A 12,927-nucleotide genomic window follows, 5' to 3' on the forward strand; every position below is an offset into this window, starting at 1 on the left:
ATATACATATATATATAATGTATGGCTCCATTGAAAGGTTTGTTAAATTTTAACATTCACCATCTATTAACTATTTGACCAGCTGTCATGTTAGTCACATGTAATTTGATTATCTACTGACATGAATCCATTTAACAGTTAGTTTAATATATTATTCACTTTAATTTTGGTGATTTATATGAGTTCAGTACAGTCACTAATTATCTGTTCAGCACATTGATCTTAAATATTTGTGCAAAATAAAAAAATAACATATAATAATGTACTGTAAACATAATTCAAGTATTTTGGTCATTTGTGGCTGAAGAACAGATGATTCACTTCTGAAACACACAACGAGTAAACAAGGTAATTATTACACAAGCAAAAATAAATTAAACATCAAGTCAGAGCAGCTGGACTCACTTTATTTCACTTTAACTTTAACACAGAGACTTTTCTCTGGCCAGCCTGAAACACTCCACGCCTCAGCCATCAGCCGCAGAGCTCCCACTGTCCATGAATGATGAAATACGTCCATCCTTGAAGCGCTGCTGAGCTGTAAAACATGTCTGTGGTCTGCATACAGTGTCACTGCTCACACGTCTGAACATCAATTCCTCAGCATCTGTCCTTGAAGACTCTCCACGTCAGTCTCTTAAAACTTCAAAGAGGACACAAACCTCCTCTCTTTATTTCAGCCTCTGCACTTACTTCACTCCTCTTTATCTGTTGTTAAGGATAGATTCATATTATGTTTGTCTCTTTAGCTGATAGAGCTGGTTGATTACAGTCCGTTTATCACTAAACAGAGACTGGAGATGTTTTACGGTCGCCTCTTGAATTGCAACCTATTTATTTCATCAACCCAGAGTTCATTGTGCCTGTAGTGTAACGGCGGCCTCCGTATGTCAAAACGTGTTAAACTTTAAGGATTTTTAAATAATGTAAATATTTCATGTGTTTCTGATAATGTGTTTTAGTAGGAGAGCAGAGCAAGTCTTAATAGTCGAGGTTCCTTTTTAATAAGACTTGAAGACTTATAGTAGTTTGGATGTCTGCTGTGTGTGCGTTGAGTTCATTTAAACTTAAACCAACAGGCATCACACCTGAACTCCTCATTAGAGATATGCATGAGCCCATTTTTTCATGGCGGATATAACCGACGAATAACCAAATATTCGCTGAATGCCGACATTCACAAGAGCTAAACAGATGTATAAAAGAAATGGACGTAACATCCGTGACGTCACCCATTGGTTTGTGGACTGCTGCTCGGAAGCCAATAGTTTCCAATCTAGGCAGCGCCATCTTCAAAATTTCAGGTGCATGCTGGGAAAAATAAAAACACAGATTCTACTTATATGGGCATGAGGCGGAGCCATGAGCGGAGCGGGGAGGTTGCTATGGTTGCGAGGGCTGGATCTCGAGGACATTGAGCAATCAACCTGTCAATCAGGACGTAGCCACGCCCTAATGCATACCCTGCTTTATTGTCAAATATAAAATCAGGGAGGCCAAAATTTCACAAATGAACATCATACTGCATTGAAGAAGGCTTTAAACTAGCGATTGAGACCATAAACACATTTTGAAAACGTTTACTGAGGTTAGAAATCAAGTGAGAAGTTGATGAATTCTCCATTGACTTGTATAGAGTCGGTTGCCCCCTGGTGGCCTTTTGATAGAATGCAGTTCTAAGTTCCTTCTGCGTTGGCCTCAGTTCAGAGGACCGGAGCTCCCCGCCTGCAAACAACAAGCTTTAACTGCACAAACTTATTTTAATTTAAATGATAATCAGCCTTCATTTCTTTACCCAAACACTTTAATTACAAGAAAAAAAATCTTACAGGCTTACTTATTCTTTTTTCATTTAAAAAACATAAATAACTAGCTATTCAGCCATCCAGTCACTAAACAAATCACAATCACACTGACAACCATGGGACAATATGCAGTAGGAACTGTGCAATAATGTTTTTATCCTATTGTTTCAATCATGCACTTGACACTCAGTGTTTCTATTTATTCATATTCTTCATCAATGGATTTGTGTACTGCATTATGTGTATGTGTGTAAGTTGCTATGCCACTGTGAGGAACCCCCTGCAATTTCGTTGTACTACTTATGCAATGACAATAAAGGCATATTCTATTCTCAGATATCAGTAAGTTTAAATTGTTGTTATTCCTTTTTGTGACAGTAGGTGTCACTGTGATATGAGGTTCAGTAGAAAACATTTAACTCAAGCCCGTGTTAGTCGCATCAGAGACAGACTACACAGTGATATAAATACATTCAGTGCACACTACTACTACTACTACTACTACTACAGTTAGCCAGTTAGCTGCCGAGCTAGCAGCTGAGCTAGCCGCCGAGTTAGCCGCCGGGCTAGCAGCCAAGCTAGCAGCACAAGGCTCTCAGACATAGCGTCCATGTTTCTGGTAGAGGTGGTGACTTTGACAGGTGACCCTTGGTAGGGGGCGGGATTTCAGCGGACTCGGCGGCCATGCCCACAGTGTTTGGGAGCAGAGCAAGAGGCTGATTTTTACACAACTTTGAAGCCTAATTTTATATATTTGGTGATTTTTTTAATCATTCAAATTTGGCAGGGTGGTAAACAACACACTTTTCTGTGGTATGTCAAACTCAGAACACATATTTATTCTTACTTTACACAGACTTTAATGAACCCTTCAAATTAGACTACACAGCTCAACTACAGCACAAAGTGTGATGGTTTGTGTGCAGGGTGGACCCAAAAGGCAAGAGACCAGGGAGCAGTTCAAAACAGCGGTTTATTACAAAAACCAAAACTCAGGGAGCCGCTGGGAGCAGCGGTATAGGGGGGGGTCGGGCTGGGCTTCCTCACAGGGGAAGAAACAACTCAAAACGGGCCGCTTCAGGCGGTGGTGCAGGCAGTGGTAGCTGGAGGCTGGAGGCTGGCTGACCATGAGGCTCGGTGACTGAAATCTTCTGGCAGTGGTGTGGAGGTGAACCAGGCTTTTCTGGAGGTGTGAGGTGATTGCTGGATTGAACCCAGGTGTGCTCCTTGCTGCTGTGGGAAGTAGTTCAGCCCCGCCCCTGAGCTGATAAAAGTCAGTCAACAGGCCGGGATCCAGAACCAGGGAGCGGGAAACCCAAGAGCGTTCCTCTGGGCCGTACCCCTCCCAGTCCACCAGAAACTGGTAGCCGCAGCCCCGTCTGCGAACATCCAGGATGCGGTTGACCGTGAATGCTTTTTTTTGAAAAACTTTTTTCAAAAAGACTGGACAAATTCATTGAAAAACACAACCTCCTTACAGAAAGTCAGTATGGATTTAGAACAGACAGATCAACATCAATGGCACTAATGGAACTAATAGAAGAAATCACAAACTGTATAGACAATAAAAAAATAGCAATTGGAGTATTTGTTGACCTGAAAAAAGCATTTGATACCATTGATCACAGCATATTATTAAAAAAATTAGAAAAGTGTGGTGTTAGGGGAGTTGGGTGGAGCTGGCTGGCGAGCTATCTAAGAAACAGGCAACAGTTTGTGCAGATAGGTGACCATAAATCTGACTTCATGAATATTACATGTGGGGTACCACAGGGTTCAATATTAGGTCCGAAATTATTCATATTATATATCAATGATATATGTAGAGTTTCACAGGTACTGAAATTTGTTTTGTTTGCAGACGACACTAATATTTTTTGTTCCGGTGAGAATTTGCAGCAGACTTTGGAGACAATCACAACTGAAATAAATAAACTAAAACTATGGTTTGACAAAAATAAATTATCATTAAATCTAAGCAAAACAAAGATCATGTTGTTTGGGAGACACAAAAAAGATTGTAATGTAGAATTGATAATAGACAATACTAAAATAGAAAGAGTACAGGAAATTAAATTCCTTGGTGTGATTTTGGATAATAAAGTCTGCTGGAAACCTCATGTTGGCTACATACAAGCAAAACTGGCAAAGTCCGCTGCAATTCTGTGGAAAACTAAACATATCCTGGATTATAAATCGTTGCACACTCTATATTACTCATTATTTTTGCCATATCTGACTTATTGTGTCGAAGTTTGGGGAAACACCTACAAAACCACTCTGCAGCCGATATGTACAATACAGAAAAGAGCATTAAGGACAATAAACAAAGCAGGATACAGAGATCACACAAACCCACTATTCATAAAATCACATATGCTGAAATTTTTGGATCTGGTCAAATTCAGAACGGCACAAATAATGTACAAAGCGAGAAATAACCTATTGCCAAAAAACATACAAGGAATGTTTAGTGAAAGGGAGGGGGGATATAATCTAAGGGGAGACCTAGATTTAAAAAAACCAAAGGTCCGAACAAATATGAAAAGCATGTGCGTATCGAGCTGTGGGGTGACTTTGTGGAACAGTCTGGAGACAGAAATAAAACAAAGTGCAAATATAAATCTGTTTAAAAAAAAGGTACAAAGAAATATTTTTAAACCAGTACATGGCAGAGGAAGTCTGCTAACGGAGGACAATGAGGGATGAGGTACAGGGATGGAGGTGTTTAAGTGACTCAGGTGCACGTTGTTTGTATGTGTGTGTATGTATTTATGTTTGTACATAAGTATGTCTATCTATGTATGTTTGTGTACATGTGTGGATGTGGATGTAAATATGGGGATGTGTATATATGTGTGTATGTGTGTACATGTATGTATGTGGGTATTTTTGGTGGAGGAGGTTAAGAAATGTGGCAATGATTGATGGTGTTGATAACAGTGGGTATGGATGTGAATGTTGACATTGCATATGGTGTTGGTAGGAAATTGTAGGATTTTGTGAAAGGGTGATTTGATGGGGAACTGGCAAGCACTGATTTGAGAGGTGGGGGTGGGATTCAATAAGTTTTGACTTCTTCCCACTCCCTTTCGAATGTTGTGGACAGTGCATTATATTTTCTGTCGGGTGTAGGTTCGCTATTTTTGGTGAGAACACTGTGCTTTCATTTTTTATGTGCTGTTTTTGTTTTGTTTTTTGTCACGCATTCGAAATAAAAAATAATCTAATCTAATCTAATCTAATCTAATGCCTGATGGCCGTGGATGAGACGGGGAGGAGGGGGCGGGTCGGACGGGGGATGCAGGGGACTGTGAAACACAGGCTTTAACAGGGACACATGAAAAACAGGATGTACCTTGAGTGCCGCAGGGAGTTTTAGCCGGACAGCGTTCGGGTTGATGATGTGCTTAATGATATAGGGGCCGACGTATCTGGGAGCCATCTTTCGGGACTCTGTCTGGAGAGGAAGGTCCCTGGAGCAAAGCCAGACCTGCTGACCCACCTTGTACTCCGGGGCAGGGGTGCGGTATTTATCAGCGATCCGCTGGTTCCGGGCAGCTGTCCGGACCAGAGCAGCCTAGACACAACGACGCGGCAGTAGTGGGCCTGGACTGAAGGAACAGTAACCTCTGTTTCCTGACTGGGGAATAAGGGGGGTTGAAAACCATTGGAGACCATGAAAGGAGACATACCCGTAGCAGAGCTGACCAGGGAGTTGTGGGCGTATTCCACCCATGGCAAGTTCGTGGACCAGGAGGCCGGGAGACGTGCTCACCGCAGTGACGATTCCAGGCTCTGATTTGCCCGCTCCGTCTGACCATTTGATTGGGGATGATATTCAGATGTTAAGCTGGTTGTTACACCAAGGGTTCGGCAGAAACCCCTCCACACCTGAGAGGTGAACTGCGGACCCCTGTCCGAGACGATGTCCTGGGGGATACCATGTAGACAAAAAACATGCTGGACCAGGAGATCAGAGGTTTCCAATGCCGAGGGGAGCTTGGGAAGTGGAACAAAGTGAAGAGACTTTGAGAAACGGTCAATTATGGTTAGAATAGTGGTATTACCTTTGGAGGGAGGCCGGTGACAAAATCCACAGCTATGTGTGACCAGGGGCGGTGTGGGATGGGTAAGGGTTGGAGGAGACCCGCTTGTGCACGGTGAGAGGATTTATTTCTGGCGCAGATGGTACAGGCTGTGACAAACTCCCTTGTGTCGGTGGTCATGGTCGGCCACCAGAAACGCTGCTGGAGCAGGAAAAGGGTGCGGTGAATTCCGGGGTGACAGGCTACCTTGGATGCATGGCCCCACTGGAGCACAGGGCTTCTCATCGACTGGGGAACATACAGTCGTCCAGGTGGACACCCATCTGGAACCATTTCCCCATGTTGAGCCTTTTGGACACTGTTCGATTTCCCACCTGGCTGCCCCGATCACACAGGACGACGGTAGGATGTTTCCTCCAGAGCCTCCTCTTCCTCTGGAGTGAACTGCCTTGAGAGGGCATCTGGCTTGGCGTTTCTCGAGCCTGGGCGGTAGGAGAGGGTGAAATCAAACCTTCCTAAGAAGAGGGCCCATCTGGCTTGGCGCGAGTTCAGTCGGCGAGCCGAACGGAGATAGGCTAGGTTTTTATGGTCTGTCCAGACGATGAACGGCTGGACCGTCCCCTCCAACCAGTGCCGCCACTCCTGAAGGGCCAAGACCACCGCAAGCAACTCTCGGTTCCCCACATCGTAGTTTCTCTCTGCTGGAGTCAGGCGTCTGGAGAAAAAAGCACATGGGTGAATTCTGTGGTCTGCAGGTGAGCGCTGGGAGAGGACAGCCCCGACCCCGGAATCTGAGGCGTCAACCTCCACTATGAATTGGAGGTCTGGATCAGGATGAATTAAGACAGGGGCTGCAGTGAACTTAGTTTTCAGCCTCTCAAAAGCTGCCTGTGCATCCGGTGACCAAACAAATGCCTTCTTGACGGAGGTTAACTGGGTGAGAGGGGCAGCAAGGCGACTGTAGTCACGAATAAATCGTCTATAAAAATTGGCAAAACCCAGAAACCTTTGTAGTTGTTTACGAGTGGCTGGGGCAGGCCACTGTTCTACTGCTCTGATTTTCTCAGGATCAGGTTTGAGCTGCCCCTTTTCGACTATGTGACCCAAAAAGCTAATGGAGGTGGCATGAAAGAAGCAGTTTTCTGCCTTTACATACAACTTGTTCTCAAGTAATCTTTTAAATACCTGTGTTACATGGTCCACGTGTTCTGCATAACTGCGAGAAAAAAATCAGAATATCATCAATGTACACAAAAACAAACCTGTTCAGCATGTCCCTGAGCACGTCGTTAACTAAGGCCTGGAAAACAGCAGGAGCATTTGTTAAGAAAGGCATAACCAGATATTCAAAGTGTCCCAAGTGTGTGTTGAATGCTGTTTTCCATTCATCCCCCTCTTTAATTCTGACTAGATGGTAAGCATTTCTCAAGTCCAATTTTGTAAAAATGACTGAGTCATGAAGTGGTGTGAAGGCCGAAACTAGCAGTGGAAGAGGGTACTTGTTTTTGACAGTGACAGCATTTAGACCAGTGTAATCGATGCAGGGCCGCAGAGTTTTGTCCTTTTTTTCCACAAAAAAGAAACCAGCTCCAACCGGGGAAGAGGAGGGACGCATAAGACCTGCCGCTAACAAGTTATTGATGTATGTTTCCATGGTTTCCTTTTCAGGTTTGGAGATGTTGTATAGTCGTTGTGTGGGAAGAGATGAGCCAGGGAGCAGATCAATAGCGCAGTCGTATGGTCGGTGTGGTGGAAGGGTGAGAGCTCGATCTTTACTGAATGCCTCCTTCAGCTCATGATATTCACAGGGAACATTAGCCAAGTCTATGTCTTCGGGAGGTGCAGGCAAATCAGCAGAGGGTTTGGGGATGGCCGAAAAAAAGACAGTTTCGGTGACAGTGATCACTCCAATTGCGAATCGAAGCTGTCACCCAGTCTATATGGGGGTTGTGGGTTTGTAGCCAGGGCAACCCAAAAACGATGGGGGTTAAAGGTGATGATATGACAAATAGCTCTGCCTGCCCATGATGGTTACCTGACAGGGTGAGTTTAATAGGCTGGGTTTTGTGCGTGACACTGTCAATGGGTTGGCCGTCAATTGCTAGAATTCGTTTGGGTCGGTCTAGTTGATGAACTAGGAGATTGTGTTCCCGTACCAAGTCAATATCTATGAAATTGTCGTCAGCCCCAGAGTCAATTAACACGTCAACTGGGAGAGTATGTTGGGTCCAGTGTATCATACCTGGTAATCGGATGCGGTTAGTGGAGGAAGCCGTGGAGGTTCGGCTCACCAGCGTCCTCCTTCCTGCTGATGAGCCTGTCCTTTTGGCGCTTCGGGACACTGTGCTCGATAATGCCCCTTCTGGCCACAGTAGATACAGAGCCGGTTCATGAAGCGCCGCTGTCTCTCCTCTGGAGACAACTTAGCACGCCCCAACTGCATGGGTTCCTCCGCCGTGGGAGCATGAGGGCCAGTGTCTGCTGTGGGGCTGCTAGATGGTGAGGCAATGGTGGGAGGGGAAAAAGCCACTTCGGTGGCTGGAGCCGAGGTAAGGGACCGAGACCTCTGTCCCTGGGATCTTTCCCTTCGTCTCTCTCTTATCCTATTATCTAACCTAATGGTTAAGTCTATCAAGGCCTCTAAGCTATCAGGCTCGTCTCTGGTGGCCAACTCATCTTTTAACTCCTCTGATACGCCCTTGAGGAAAATCCCCTGCAGGGCGGTGTCATTCCATTCACTTTCAGCAGCTAAAATGCAAAACTCAAGTGCATACTGTGAAGCTGACTGGGTGCCCTGTCTCAACCTAAGCATTTGTCCAACTGCCTCCTTCCCTTTAACAGGAGGGTCAAAAACTTTTTTCATTTCCTGGGTGAATACATCATACTCCTGGGTGAGTTCTGGGGAGTGAGTAGAGATGGCTAGAGCCCAAGCTGAGGCTTGGTCGGACAGGAGGCTCATGATAAAGGCTATTTTTGCCTGATCTGTAGCGTAAGTGCCTGGCTGTTGGTGAAAAACTAGTGAACACAGATGCAGAAACTGAGAACAAGTCCCTAAGTGACCGGGATACCTGGCAGGTGTGGGGATGTAGGGTTCCCGGGGCGCAAGCATTGGTGCCGCAGCGGGTTTCTGGGGCTGGAGCAGGTGGAGGAGGGGGGGGGCATGAGCGAGAGCAGCCAGTTGACCTGTGATGGCATCAATCCTCCCTCCAAGATCTGTAATGCCCGCGGCTAACTGCTGCAGATTGTCCATAAATTGCCGGAGAGTAGAGTCATGCTTGCTCACCAGAGCGCCCTGCGAAGCGAGCGTTCGCTTGAGGTGGTCCGTCTCCGCCGGGTCCATGTGGCCAGAAGATTCTGTGATGGTTTGTGTGCAGGGTGGACCCAAAAGGCAGGACACCAGGGAGCTGTTCAAAACAGCGGTTTATTACAAAAACCAAAACTCAAGGAGCCGCTGGGAGCAGCGGTGTAGGGGGGTCGGGCTGGGCTTCCTCACAGGGGAAGAAACAACTCAAAACGGGCCGCTTCAGGCGGTGGTGCAGGCAGTGGTAGCTGGAGGCTGGAGGCTGGCTGACCATGAGGCTCGGTGACTGAAATCTTCTGGCAGTGGTGTGGAGGTGAACCAGGCTTTTCTGGAGGTGTGAGGTGATTGCTGGATTGAACCCAGGTGTGCTCCTTGCTCCTGTGGGAAGTAGGTCAGCCCCGCCCCTGAGCCACCACCTGCCCTGCAGGAGACAGGGAAAAAAAAGGAAACAAACACAACCACAGCCATAACCAAAATGAAAACAGAACAAAACCGACCCCAGTCCATAACACAAAGGCCGAAGTTAGTCCCTGCTGATGATTATTTGGTGTTAATGACTCATCCTGACTCCACACAGCATATGTTTAAAATCTATTTATTTTTTAAGCATGTGGAGCCACCAAGGAGTCAATCAGTCTGTGTCACTCGACTGTTTGTCTCCACCTTCCTCAGCTTACAGCCGCTGGGACTTCTAACAAAAACACACACTGACACTCGTACAGATTTGGGTAGAGTTACTCTTCTGGAGGTAAAAAAAAAACTGTGTCTGATGTCATTTAACACATAAGTAAATTACTGTGTTTAAACTGTAAAAAAACATCCTTTATCTGCAAAGAAAAAGAGACTGTGGGAAAGAATGTCTGCTTTGTGTTCATAGTGGTTTTAAAAATGGGGGTTTTAACACCTTTCAGGGACTCAGAGGTCATTAAACTCTCAACAGGTTAAACAGCCGAGTCAACTTTTAACTGGAGTATGAAAAACTAAAACAGAGATTGTATCTGCGGTGGGTTTGTTTACAGGAAATGATAGCCTGTCATGTCCAAGAGAGCCTGAAACATTCACATTTAAATGCCTGAACGATCCGACAGCAGCACTTTTTCCATCAAAAACTCCCCAAACAAACACGGAGAGGGGATTAATGTTCCTGTTTTTATGTCTGCTGTGTTTGCAGCGCTTAGTTTTTCGGGTGGGCGGGTATTAGTGGATGAATTCAAAAGGCACTTTCTGCGCCTGTGGACAATGAGAGCGATCACACAATTATGTTTCTGAGTTTAGTGACGGAGGGGGGGTTGGTTGTTTTCGAGTGAGTTTTTCTATAAATGTGTTTGATGTCCTCAATCCAAAGCTCTTAAAACAGGAACTTCAATTACACATCGTAAAGGGATTAAACTCCTCAGTGACACACACACACACACACACACACACACACACACACACACACACATTTATGCATGACAGCTAACACAGAAAATATGTTTCATGTTGTATGTTTTTCATCACAGGACAGATTATATATTTTAAACTCATTCTTCTTCCTTGTTAAAACCTGGCGCCTACATTTCCCAAAAACCCAACACTTCAGTTCAGTTTGTGGTTCTTCTTGAAGAAGGTTAATGGAGTCTGGAGCTGATGGCCTAAAAGCACAGATTTATAATATCAAGTGCTGTTTTAAACAAATGTGGAACAACTGACAAGCTAGGTCATGGTAGGAGACATTGTTCTCTCTCTCTCTGTGTGTATGTGTGTGTGTGTGTGTGTGTGTGTGTGTGTGTGTGTAAGGTAGCAGTGTAAACATGGAGTTTCATTGATTTGAGCATCCTCTCAATATGCAGACTGGATTTGATAATGAAACACTGACACAGTGCTGAGTGGATAGACTGATGCACTGATCATCAACATGGTAAACGGGCTTTAAAATTAATAATTTTTTAAAAAGTGGGTCCTTCGTGCATGACCCAACAGGAAGATATCAGGCTGCTCTCCACCCAGTCCTACGACTTCTGCAGTCAATAACCCTGATCCTCCTGTTCAGAGAAGCTGAGAGGAAACTCAAGAGAAATATAGAACAAAGCGGAACAACAATGATGGGAAAATATGTTGCAAACACAACCTGTTAAAACCATTAAAACCATCAACACAATTAGATTATTTCCAGACATGATCTCAAGAAGTGTTAACCACTAACCTAACACCTTTCACAACTTAAAGGAGAAAGCAAAACTGAAACCTTCCTCTTCTCTGTACTTTATATGTTCTTATAATGTTCATACAGGACTGCTGACTGTCAGTCTCTTTAGTTCAGGATGAACAGAAACACACAGACGCTCACTGTTGCTTCATCTGGAGGTAAGATGCTTTCTAATACGTAAATGTGATTGTGTAAATAAGAGCCAATTTACTGCAGATATTTAAACATCAGTGTTTGATCTGAACTGTTTCAGAGGAAGTTGAAGAAGAAAGTGTCTACGCTAACATAGCTGTGTGCACTGTGGATAAAATATCAGCCACCTCAGGTATGTTAGTAACGTACAACGTTGTATTAGGGCCATATAAATTTAAAAAAATAAATACTGCCCTGGAGGAGGGGGGTGTAATATTCCGAGAAAAAAACTAATTAAAGTCACAAATTTGTGAGAAAAAAACATTATTTATTCTGCCAAGCAATCACCTCACTCTAACACTGGAGAGGTGGTTCTTGCTTTATGCTGCTGTGGAAGAACTGATCTAATTGTACTTTTCAGTTGGGTTTATCAATAAAGAGATAGTTGTGTAACCTCGGTTACACTTAAATAGGTTATAAAATAAAAACACAGAAGCTCCACTGCTTGAACAGGACACACACTTCCGTTCTACTCCTTCAAATTTATGTGAATTAAACTCGTATATTCTCTGACATTGTTTGGGTTTTTCTCTGAAACAGACCCAGTTTCTTGCAATGTCTTTTTAAAGTCTGAATGCTTAGGATTATATGGTGATTCTGTAGAGTTAGAGTCAGTTTATGTTTATTCCGGTTGAGCACAAAGATGTGATTTTACTTTGAAGGAGTAGAACCGGAGTGTATGTGGATGTGCAGCAAATGACGTGTGATCAGAAAAGTGAAGAGTAATAGTAAAAGTGTGGCAGCTTCTGTGTTTTAGAACTATAACGCTCGGATAGACAAGTATCTTCTTATTGTTAAACCCAACTGAAAAGTACAATTAGATCAATGCACAATCGACTTCTCTCTAGTGTTATAAAGTGAGGCGATTGCTTGACAGAATAAAATAACTTTTTTCTGAGGTTTTTTTCACAAATTTGCGACTGCAGAAATCCTGCGTGCTTTTCTTGGAATACCCCCCCGGCCTTTTTTTCTTTTCTTTTTTTGACATATGGCCATAATATGCTGTTGTAGAAACGTAATTTAGTTGACAAACTTTAATTTTTTTTAAAGCACTGGATTTTTCATATACTTTAAGAATTGAAAGTTTTTCTAATCAATAATCTATAAAAGTCCATTTTGAAATCAAAGTGTTGACATCATTGTGCTCAATCCTTATTGTTTTCTTAGATAAGAAGTGTGGCTCCTTCACTCAGAGTTTTCTACCAGTAGCAGTGAGTTGGGTGATACTGTTGGTAATCTTGGTCCTTCATATCTACTGTGAGTATCTTCTATGTGAATATCAGCTTGTTATTATTGGTGTTAGTTCTTATGTAAAGGATAGATTAACATATTATTAAAGTCAGTTTAAAACAATAGTCAGATGTTTATATGTACATTGTTACAGTTTTGGCT

This window comes from Scomber japonicus, chromosome 10 (genome assembly GCF_027409825.1).
Source record: "Scomber japonicus isolate fScoJap1 chromosome 10, fScoJap1.pri, whole genome shotgun sequence".
Lineage (NCBI taxonomy): Eukaryota > Metazoa > Chordata > Actinopteri > Scombriformes > Scombridae > Scomber > Scomber japonicus.